Below are 12,858 nucleotides of genomic sequence, written 5' to 3'. Positions count from 1 at the left end.
GCCTGTCCTAGAACAGAACGTCTGTATAAGAAAGTAATGGTAGAAAAAATAGCTTGAAAGAATGTGATTGCACTTCATGGAGGTCATGGAGTCTGTGCTTTACTACTCGGGCAACAGAGACTTATTCCTTCTGAAGTAATATTATCGTGTAGAAATATGGTGAATGGTCAATTACATTTCACTTCATTCTACTTACAAGAGGTGGAATTTTTTTAGACCCTTCTCAGGTCAAATAATTGCAGGGGATACACACTTTTAAAATATAATTAATTAGTCCTATCACTGTTTTGTATATTATAGATTTATTGTCTTCTGGTAAATCTCTCTCAGAAGGAAATAGCCTTGAGCAAAGTTAGACCCTTTCTGCATAGTAAACTGTTGTTTATTTCTACCTGTCTCTGTTTTATCGTATCTGAAAATATAAAGCTGCAACTTCAAAGTCATTAGGAATAGAAAGTCTGTTCTATACTTGAATATCCTTCATATAAAGTGCACTCCAGAGGAAGAATTTAATGATTATAGTACCAGACTGATGCTCTCAACACCCCTGAAATTTTGGCATGAAGGTCATTCTACAAGGACTTACTAGAAACAGAGGCACACAGCTCCATTCAAAACTCAGAGTAAGCCCCTCAGTAGGTTGCTTCCATAGGTGAATCTGATTCTTAGTCTTGTTTCTTTGTCAGGCAAACATCTCTCTTGTTTTATTTTAAATCTTATATTGTTGCAGACATCAAAAGGGAGAAGTTTAGATATAAACAAGCTCTGCCTCCAGGAAGAAATCTACTACGTTTGCAGTACAGATCAAGAAACTGGATTTCTATTTTCAATCTCGCAATTAATTAGAAAAGTTGAATGCTGTTAGCTCAGCAAGTCACTTCCTTCCTTTACAGAGTAAATGGAAAAGAAGTATTTCAATGACTGATGCAAAGATATAAGGATTAGTGCCTATGCTATAAACAAAATGTGCTCTGTCCAGCTTCACTGAAGTTGCAGTTATTATATTTGTATTTTATGCTTTCTCCTCACTGTATGAAGCATTAAGTTGCCCAGTTTTAAAAAATATTTCTAATAATAATACCTAAACTATTACCTAACTTAAAGAGGAGCTATATCCCCTTAGCAGAAAAAGAGATTTTAAAAAAATGAGCATGCTGAGAAAAAAATAGCAGACAAAATTAATCAGGAGAGATGAAATATAACTGGAAAGATTTAGAACACTATTCCAAGGTAGACCATAGATGGCTTGAGGACACAAAAGCAGACACATCAAGATAAATAAAACTTCCCGAACCCTGCCAATGTCAGTAATACTAAATTTATAGTTACAAGTTAATTGTGCTGTTTTACCATCTAATTCTGACTTGATTAAATTTTTAAAGACTATTATACTCAAGCTCACAATAAAGCAACTCTTATCAGATACATAATATTCTAACAAATAGAATCTTACTCTATTTGTTCCTCAATGAGTGATTATCCCCAAACCCTACTATTTACATTTGCATTTTAGCCTGTCATTGCATTTAGGCTCACACAAGTAGCTGGCCATGAAGGTAGTAAGCTTTGGAAAACTTTTTTTTTTTTTAATATTTTCCAGGTGATTTAGAAGTATATAAGATCTCGTGTGTTAAAGCAGGAAATTTCTAAAACTCTAATTTCTTCTAGTAATTGCATAACAAAATAAAATTTAAAAAAATTAAAAATAAACCTTGACTGAGTCAATACAATAAATGTAATATGAATTCTCTCAAAAATGTATGCATATATTTGTCTGTTTCTCTACATATATGCAGTGTTAAACGATATTTGAGTATCTGAAAGAAACTGTGTAATAGCAGAAGCCTACCTGCAGTGAGGTTATAAAGCTGATTGTGTCTTTTAATCAACATCCTTAAATGTTGATCCGAGGAACACGAGAAACATTTGTAGTTGTTTTATTACTTCTATCTATTATTCTACCAGTAAATAGTCCCAAACCAGTTACTACTGAACATTACTGAATATAATTTTTGAATAATTTAGTATTTTACCATATTAACATTTCTGCTACAATCCTATTGTTTGTAGTCAATCTATCCTAAAATAAAAGAATGTAATTCCAGAATTTCCTGTCTAGACATTAAAAGAAAACAGGAATACATTATTGATAAAGTAAAAATGAGCTTACAAATTTTTTTTGTCAGAGCTATTACCTATTGGCCTTTAAGACCATAATTATTTATCTTAGCCTCTGAACAATACTTGTTAACATTTAGTATGTTTGCTAACACAAATCAACATGTAATTTTCTCAAGTTTGGAAGCTTTTTATTAAAGGGTTAATCAATTGAATTTAAATTAACATGGGATAACCTCTGTAATCTTTACTAAATTATATTAACTTCAATTAATTCAGTTTCCTTATTGATAAGATGGAGAAATTGATACTGATCTTATAGGAAAGATCTGAGTATTTATTTGTTTTTAGGAACTTATATTGCCTGACAAACATTAATAATACATGTTTAATGAACATGTGTTATTTTTAGGAAATTAGTTATGTATCTCTATATCATTATAGAGATAATTAACTTCCATTATCAGTAGTATATAGAATGACATTTCTAATTCTGCTAGACAATGTTCATCAAAATTTACCTTTTCATCCAGTTTTATCTTCTGTCTTATGTTATAAAACATTCTATCACCAGAGGCTTGTGTAAAAGCACATTATATTTTACCTAGGAAACATAAGTTTATATATATCTTAAAAAGGCTCCGTTGGTTTCTTTGGATAATGTTGTTTCTCAGCTCCTATTGCAGGCTTGGTACAAGCAAAAAATTGTAAGAACATTCCTTGTTTATTTTGTCTAATAATTTCTTTCAGGAGGCAGTTAGTATGGAGATTAAGAATATTACTTCTGGATCCAGCATTCCTTGTTTGAATGCTGGCATAGTAACCTAAGCTCAACCTTCCTTAATTTTGTTTATGTAAAATGAGAATATTAAAAGGATCGATGTCATGAAATTATTTAAAAACTAAACAAGTTGAAATATATCCTGGAAGTAAATAAAGTAGAAGTGTTAACTTAGTTATTATCATTACATTGCTCAGTGTTCAAAAGTGTAATATAAGCCTTTTTTAAAGAGATTCCAACACTTCTCATGTAAATATATCCTGGCCACTCCTAACTAGGAGGAATTGTGTATCTTAAACTGTTTCTTAAAAAAAGAAATATACAAAATCATTAAGAGCTGAAGTCGCAATGCAACCGAATACTCTATAATCTAAAGAATGAAAAAAAGCATCAAAAGAGCTATGGGATATGAGAATTAACTAGTCTGTGGCAATAGGAGGAAGACAAGGTCTCCATAAAAGTAGATTATAAGAATTCAGCATTTTTAAAATGAATTACTAAAGGCCGAGGGGAGAATAGCATGAGAATATATTATCTCTAAATGATTCGAATGCAGGGGGAGTTTGTAGAAACTCACAGGCTCTTCTCCATGGAACTCAGAGTTCTCTCAAAGAAGACTGGGGCAACACAAGATACAAGTCAATTCTTTCCTTGGTGATATAGGGCTGGAGGAGGAGAGGAATCTCTACTACCTACCTGGTACCTCTTCCACTAAAGAACAGAAGTATTAAGGGGTTTGGGGGAAGGAGCAGAAAACTCTTCTGGGCCCAGATTACTGTGGATCTGTCCCTGCTGCTGTCCAAGGTGTTAACCTGGGACCAATCTATAAGGTGCTAATTACATTGTATCCATTGCTTGCATCAAAGGGATGCAGAAATATTCAATCTGTAACCAATGTCCTTTTCTAAGATTACATTATTGAGGACATGTAAAGGAGGGTTATCCCCCCCCCCCTTTTTTTTTTTTTTTTTGAGACAGAGTCTCGCTCTGTCGCCCAGGCTGGAGTGCAGTGGCGCAATCTCGGCTCACTGCAAGCTCCGCCTCCCGGGTTCACGCCATTCTCCTGCCTCAGCCTCTCCGAGTAGCTGGGAATACAGGCGCCCGCCACCACGCCCGGCTAATTTTTTGTATTTTTAGTAGAGACGGGGTTTCACCGTGGTCTCGATCTCCTGACCTCGTGATCCGTCCGCCTCGGCCTCGAAAAGTGCTGGGATTACAAGCGTGAGCCACCGTGCCCGGCCTATCCCCCTTTTTTCTTATTCTTCTGATCACATTGTTCCAATAAATGAGGTATTGGTTTCAGAATCTAGATGTCAGCAATATGTGCTATAATCTCTCCATTTTAGGTTAGTGAGAAAACTAGAAATAGGATTAATTATAAGCCTAAAAATTGGAAAGATAGCTGAGAGCTCTAAGCAAGTATTTAGATGTATTTATGTTTCTCCTTTACATTTGCGATACTACTTTTTCTTAAAATATATCACTGTTTTGGAATAAGCAAATTTCAAGGAGTGAGATTTCAAAATAACTTGCTACTTATTACCATTATGGCCACTAGCAATGTGTGAATGTACTAATTTCATTCCAAACTCTCTAGGATTTGATGTCAAAACAAGGGAAGTATTCGACAAGTCTTTGACAATAATTCAGAAGAATTTCACATAAAATAATCCAGGGTAATTTTTTTAAATTAAGTTCTCTGAAGTTTTAGGGGAAAAATAGTGCCAAAATAAATTCACAGCAAACCACTAAACTAATGCTAAATTACTTCTCTTTCATTATTCATCATTATCTTCATATTTCCTCTTCCTAGATTCTATGATGTAACATTTTCTTACAAATACTATTAATAATTTTTACCCTTGCTAGTTAATAATATTGAGTTGACAAAGCCTTAAGTTAGGTTAAGCCCAACAATCTGCTCTCAAGAAACTAGATATTAGCTAAGAACATATTAAAACAATATTAGCTAGTCTCTTTAATTTCGTGGCCATCAGTCTCATATTGGCATTCAGCACTAACACATTATAAAACTAAATTTCCTTAATATATTTACTTTCACATTTTCCACTTCTCAATACAGTCTCAGTTTTGTTTTCTGATAATAATATCATCTCTAGTCATTGATAAACTTAGATTATCTGGAAGTTCATTTTTTCCCCTTTTTGCAATTCAACAGGAAGCTCTCTTAGCTGGGCAGCAAGGAAGGCCTTTGGCTGATGTCACCATTTCTGGCAGGCCAGGCTTTACCCAGAGCCCTTGGTATGCACAACTTAGACCTCAGTTTGTGCACCTCCCAGTCTTCTTCAAGTTGCCTTGAAAACTTTCTTGTTATTTAGAAAATAGATGTTCCGTAGTCCACCTTAGGCTATACCTCTAAAAATGTAGCCCTATGTGTGTGGGTGGGGGGCAGGCATAGTCACTGTCTTGGAGTGCCCTCTGTCATGGGTCCACCTGCAGCCCTCACAGCCTTCTCTATTGGAACCATAGACATGCTGTGTACTGAACTTTACTCAGCCTGTCCTGTGGAAGAATGAGAGGCTTAGGGAATTACTGCACTCTAACATGTTTCTGCTTATAAGTTTTTCCCCAATAAATGATACATTATATCTGCTGTATTCGGCCAAGTGTTCATAATGCCCTTGGATGACAACATTTTTTTTTATCGATAAAAGTAAGAAATAATAACAATCCTTTGGAAACTTACATATTATTTTTCTACCAAATCTAGTCTCTTTAATTTCATATGCTGCTCATACCCCTAGCAGTTTCGTTATACTGCTCATTAGCAGTTTAAATAGAGAGAGATATATCTATATAGACATAGAGATATCTATAGAGAGATATATATCTATATAGACATAGAGATATCTATAGAGAGAGATATATCTATATAGACATAGAGATATCTATAGAGATATATCTACATAGAGATATCTATATAGAGAGATATATCTATATAGACATAGAGATATCTATAGAGAGAGATATATCTATATAGACATAGAGATATCTATAGAGAGATATCTATATAGACATAGAGATATCTATAGAGAGATATCTATATAGACATAGAGATATCTATAGAGAGAGATATATCTATAGAGACATAGAGTATCTATAGAGAGAGATATATCTATATAGACATAGAGTATCTATAGAGAGAGATACATCTATATGGGTATAGAGATATCTATAGAGAGAGATACATCTATATAGGTATAGAGATATCTATAGAGAGAGATATATCTCTATAGATATAGAGATATCTAGAGAGAGATATATATCTCTATAGATATAGAGATATCTATAGAGAGAGATATATCTCTATAGATATAGAGATATCTATAGAGAGAGATATATCTATAGAGAGATATAGAGATATCTATAGAGAGAGATAATAGAGATATCTATAGAGAGAGATATATCTCTATAGATATCTCTATATCTATATCTATATATCTATATATGTCTATATATCTATATATAGAGAGAGCGTGTGTGTGTTTGTGTGTGTGTGAGACAGAGACAGTAAGGTGAAACCATATCACTTTTTATTACCTACACAGAGAAGTCACATAACATCACTTCTTACATTCTCTTCACAGAGGCATTAACAAAATACCACTGAGTTCAAGTAGAGGTGAAATAAATCTATCTTTGGATGGAATTAGTAACATTATGTAGTTGCAAGTGGAAGCAGAAATATTGCTGTGGAAATTTTTAGAAAATGCCACAACTAATCTTTAACAACTAATATTTAGAGATCTATCTATATATCTATCTATATCTATCTATATATCTATATCTATCTGTACATATGTATACTATCTATATATCTATCTATATCTATCTATATATCTATATATATCTATATATACTATATCTATATATGCTATCTGTCTGTCTGTCTGTCTGTCTGTCTATCTATCTATCTATCTATCTATCCATCTATCTATCTATCTATCTATCTACCCCTGTGATTCAGCCACTCTGCAGTAAGGAAGCCCAGGGTATGTGGAAACAACAAGAGATCAACTTGCCCCAACTAATGTCAGCCCCCAACCAGTTTCATCCTAGAGACATGCTGTAATGGGAAAATTTCCCTTATCCCCCTCACAGGGCATGCAATGGGGGTATGGCTTGCTTCTACAGTGCCTGGCTGCTCATGCCCCTAGGGGAGCATGCAGATGGGCAGGTTGTTGGGCTCTGGCCCCACGGGCAGCGTCTAGGGATAAGTGTTTACAGCTCCCGAAGCCCCAGTGGGCGTGTGTTACAGTGTGTTTTTTTCAGTTTTGCTGTCTTCAGGCTGCTTGTGTTAATCAGCTCAATTAGACCCTCTGCCTTATTGCAAGGACAGAGGGTTTTCTGTATCCTGATTTCTTGCCTAGTGTACCAGAAAAATCAGATCAGATGTGAGCTTGGAGAATGAGGGCAAGGTTTTATTGAATGGTGGAGGTAGCTCTCAGCAGATGGATGGGAGCCAAAAGGGAGATGGGAGCCAAGTGGTCTTTTCCTGGAATCGGGCCGCTCAGTGGCCTTGCCCTCCTCTGATCCAATTCACCTCAGCATCCACATCCTTCCACGCATCTGCCGGTGTGTTTTTCCACCGGTGTGTTCCTCTTAAACGTCCAGCCACTTATGTGTTTTTTCGCTGGTGCGATCCTCTCGACTTCCAGCCACTTGTGTGTGTGCCCGCTAGGGTCTTGGGGTTTTTATATATGCATAGGATGGGCCGTGGCGGGCCAGAGTGGTCCTGGAAAATGCAGCATTTGTCCTCACTTAGGTCTGTGGGCACAGGCCCGATGGTGGAGCCCTCGCCAGGGACCCTGCCTTTCTGTACCCAGAACTTCCCTGCCCCCCTCCCATATCAGTGTGAATAAGCATGCTTTCAGCTAATTCCAGCTCCAAGCATTTCAACCTCCCAGTTTGTGGTCATGCATATTATAGAGCAGAGACAACCTATCCCAGTCATGATCTGTTCAAATTCCTGACCCACAAAATCCATGAGCATGGTAAATAACTGTTTTTTGCCAGTGAGTTTTGGAGAAATTTTCTGTTCGGGCATAGTAACTAGAACTTTTGTTTATAATAACTGGAGTCACTGTAGGGGAACTCTCCATTAAGTCTTTATTTATTTATTTATTTAATTTTTTGAGATGTAGTCTCACTTTGTCGCCCAGGCTGAAGTGCAGTAGTGCAGTCTCAGCTCACTGCAACCTCTGCCTCCCGGGTTCAAACAATTCTGCCTCAGCCTCCCAAGTAGGTGAGATTACAGGTGCCCACCAACATGCATGGCTAATATTTGTATTTTTTTTTTTTATTAGAGACAGGGTTTCACCAGGTTGGCCAAATTGGTGTTAAACTTATGACCTCAAGTGATCTACCCCAAAATGCTGGGAATACAGGTGTGAGCCACCATGCCTATCCAAAACTACTGTTTCTATTAGGAGTAAATTGATAGAAATACAGAAATTACAAGACAGAAGTTAAATAAACAAAGATATCATTCAGAAGTGCTGGAAATCTACCTAATAGAATTTCTCAAAAAAGATAATAAAAATACACTGAATAATTAAAGAAATTATCTAGAAGTAAAGAAAGACTCTTCATTTAATTGGGATGTTTATTTATTATTATTTCTACAAATTATCCAGTTTACAAAGAAAATATATTAATGGTAACATTCTTCTTTGTATTTTTCTGTTTTAAAAATTTATTTTAACCTCCTCAGTAATCAGTATGTGCATTAATCTCTTCTCATACTGCTATGAAGAAATACCCTACACTGGGTAATTTATAAAGAAAAAGAGGTTTAATGGGCTCACAGTTCCATATGGCTGGGCTGGGGAAACCTCACAATCATGGCAGAAGGTAAAGGAGGAGCAAAGGCACATCTTACATTGCAGCAGGCCAGAGAGTGTGTGCTGAGGAACTGCACTCTATAAAACCATCAGATCTCATGAGACTTATTCATGAGTCTATCACAAGAACAGCATGATTCAGTTACCACCACCAGGTCTCTCCCATGACATGTGGGAATTATGAAAGCTAAAATTCAAGATGAGATTTGGGTGGGAACACAGTCAAACCATATCATTCTGCCCCTGGCCCCTCCCAGATCTCATGTCCTCACATTTCAAAACCAACCATTCCTTCCCATTGGTCCCCCAAAGTCTTAATTCATTTCACCATTAACTCAAAAGTCCACAGTCCGAAGTCTTACCTGAGATAAGGCAAGTCTCTTTCACTTATGAGCCTGTGAAATCAAAAGCAAGTTAGTAACTTCCTAGATACAATATGGGTACAGGCATTGGGTAAATACATCTGTTCCAAATAGGGGAAACTGGCCAAAACAAAACGGCTACAGGCCCCATGTTAGTCCAAAATCCAGCAAGGCAGTCAAATCTTAAAGCTCCAAAGTTATCTTCTTTAACTCTATGTCTCACATCCAGGTCATGCTGATGCAAGTGGTCAGCTCCATGGCTTTGGGCATCTCTGCCCCTGTGGCTTTGCAGGGTACAGCTGCAATGCCAGTACCAATTTACTGTATTAGTCCATTCTCATACTGCTATAAGGAAATACCCAAGACTGGGTAATTTATAAAGAAAAAGAGGTTCAATGGACTCACAGTTCCACATGACTGGGGAGGCCTCACAATCATGGTGGAAGGTGAAGGAGGAGCAAAGGCACATCTTACATGGCAGCAGATCAGAGAGTGTGTGCAGGGAAAATTCTGTTTATAAAACCATGAGATCTCATGAGACTTATTCACTATCATAAGAACAGCATGGGAAAAACCTGCCCCCATTGTTCAGTCGCATCCCACAGGGTCCCTCCTATGACATGTGAGGTTCTGAGAGCTACAATTCAAGATGAGATTTGGGTGGGAACCCAGCCAAACTGTATTGTATGTATTAAACATATATAGTTAAATTGAAATAAAAATTAAAAACAAGTGTGATGATTGTTAAAATATTTATAACAGAATGTTATATAAAATGTAATTTTGTTGAAACATCATCAATTAGATTATCTTATTTTTTGAATCAAAACTAAAATGAAAAAATTTAAACATCTTTCCCTTAGAATTAATAATATCTGCTATATTTATTGGCATTAATAAGAAAATTCATTTTATCATTTAAAAAGCAGAATATTATCTATTCATAAATTATAAGACCTGTTTAAATTGTATATATTTTGGAATCTCTGAGTTTCTTGTATATAAATGTTTAAATCTCCCATTAGACTTGGAAGTTTTTATTAATGGCTATTATTTTTTGAACAGGTTTTCTATCCCTTTCATTTTTTTCTCCTTCTGGGACAACAAATGGTAAGTATTTGCTCACTTTATGATGTCCCTTATATCACATGAGCTTTGTTCATTCTTTTTTATTCTTTATTTTAAATTTTGTCTGGCTGGGTTATTTTAAAATATCTATCTTTAAGTTCTGAAATTCTTCTACTTGATTTAGTGCATTGTTGAAGATATTGAAAGCCTTTTATAGCTAATTCAATGAATTCTTCAGTCCCAGAATATCTTATTCTTTTAGATGATGTCTAACTCTTTGGGAAGTTTTAATTTATATTCTGATTGTTTTTCTAATTTCTTTGTTTTTTTTTTTGGAATTCTCATTGTGTCTCACTGAGATTCTTTAAAATCAATATTTCAAATTTTTCTGAGACCTCATAATTTCTTTTACATTTGAATCTGTTGCGGGAGAATTACTATGTTCCTTTGGAAGTGTCATATTTTATTGTTTTTAATATTACGTATAGCCTTACATTGATATCTGCATATCTGACATAATGATTGCTGCTTCCAATATTTGAGTTTGCTTCTACAGGGGAATATGTAGGGAAGTTGTATCTATGGTATTGGTTTGGTAAGGCACTTTAGCTTTGATTCTGAGTGGATTCAGTAGTGTATTCTTCATATGATTCCTTTGACTATTAACAGCATTAGTGGTGCCTGGAATTTCCTCGGGGTACGGTTGTTAGTGGAGGCTGTGGTAAAATTTTACTGTAGATGGAGATATCAGGTGGGAAGGTCCTTGGGCCCTGGTGGTGGCAGTGGAAGGCTGGGCATACCTATTCTTGGGTCCCAGGGGAGTGTACACTAGCACTAATGTTACCAGGTTTAGGATGGCCAATTCTTGGCCCTCGAGGTAGCTTGCTAGAGTGCCAGCAGTTGCAGCAGTGGGTTGAGTGGGTGAGCATATCCTAGGGCCCTTGGGCAGCAGTTTGGTGTGGGTGATGGGGTGATGGCAGTAGCAGTAGCAAAGTAATGCTCTGGCTTTCAATGTGGTCTCTGCTGGTACTGGGAGTGACTGCAACAGGCTCGATATTCCAATCTCCTGGCCGCATGTGGGAAATGTGTTTGTGCCAGTTATGGTGGTAGCATCAGGTTGAGCAAGCCTGGCCTCAGGCGCCTGGATGAATGCTCAGGTGCCAATGCTGGTAAACAGACCTGGAAAATCCCCAGTTCTCTAGATGACATTCTTGGGCATGCGGGTGTGGAACTGACCTGGACAGGCTTGTCCTGAGCCAGCCATTTGTGTGTCAGGGTATTGCCTGTGATAGACAGGGGTAAGGTGATCCCCACATCCTGACAGAATGCTTGGGCAGGGGTATAGTGGTTGTGCTGCATCCCTGCTACTAGAGAGAGTGGCATTGCTCTCATAGGTAGCAGCTGTAAACAGATCTATGAGAAGCATGCACTTTGACCACAGGTGGCTGCAAGTAGGGTAGCCTGTTCTCAGGGTGCTTGTAAATATGTAGCAAACCTTCTCCTGGTTATGGCAGAATTGCTTCCAATAGCTCACACTTAGGATCTGGAGGCAGCCAGCAGCAGTGCCCAGCTGCAGATGACAAATGTCATTGGGGTTCGAGGGATGGGAAGATGCTGGGGCTATTTGACTCCAGGTAAAGATGCAATATGATGAGGGTGTGGTTTTCAAGATGGTGTCTTGCTGCAGCTGCTTTGAACTCACTCGGGGGGGGGGGGGGTTGGAACCCAGGGTGAGCTCCTTGTCTGGAGCAATTCTTTTATATGGTATTCAGGAAACTTTCTATATAGTCTCAGGGACCAAGAGGGTCCTGGGACTCTCTCCTGGCTAGAATTGGAGGAGTCCACAGTAGAAATGTGTACACCGTGGGCCACTAACATACTGAGGCTTCCCCACGGTATGGAGCTTCTCCAAGCTCCCAGCCAATTCTGGCTGAAGAGGCGGACTAACCTCCCTCTCCTTCCTTGACTTAGGTGTTTCCTGTCATTTCTTTTGAATTTTAGCTTTCTTTTATGAGATTTACTTGAAGCGTGGTTATTTACTCACTATATTGTTTCTCCTTTGTGGAAGGGGTGATTATCAGATGCCTCTATTCATCCACCTTGAAGCCCTTCAATAAGTTATTATTTACAAAGAGTATGCCTTTTGCTTTAATGAGCTATTTTTTAAATAAGAAAAGTCTAAAAATTATCATTCGATCTTAGAAAAGACATGACAAATAGAAATGGAGATAAAGAATTTATAATAAATTTATAATAAAAGCAATAAACAGAATAAAAAATTTGTAAATGCATAAATAGTACATTTAAAATTTGTTTTTAAATAATACTAAAAACACAAAGATCAGTAAATTTGTTTTTAATAGTACTAGAACATATAAAATCAGTAAAATATTTATAAAAAGAAAACAGATGACATTTTATATTAAAATAGGACAGGCACAGTGGCTCACTCCTGTAACCCCAGAACTTTGGGAGTCTGAGGCAGGCGGATCATTTGAGGTCAGGAGTTTGAGACTAGCCTAACCAACATAGTGAAACCCTGTCTGTACTAAAAATACAAAAAAATTAGCCAGTTGTGGTGGTGCATGCCTGTAGTCCCAGCTACTCAGGAGGCTGAGGCAGGAGAATCGCTTGAGAGGAGGAGGTTGTAGTGAGCCAAAAACTT

The sequence above is a fragment of the Hylobates moloch genome, unplaced genomic scaffold, assembly GCF_009828535.3.
Source record: "Hylobates moloch isolate HMO894 unplaced genomic scaffold, HMol_V3 SCAFFOLD_5, whole genome shotgun sequence".
Lineage (NCBI taxonomy): Eukaryota > Metazoa > Chordata > Mammalia > Primates > Hylobatidae > Hylobates > Hylobates moloch.
This window is presented reverse-complemented; position numbering follows the sequence as displayed.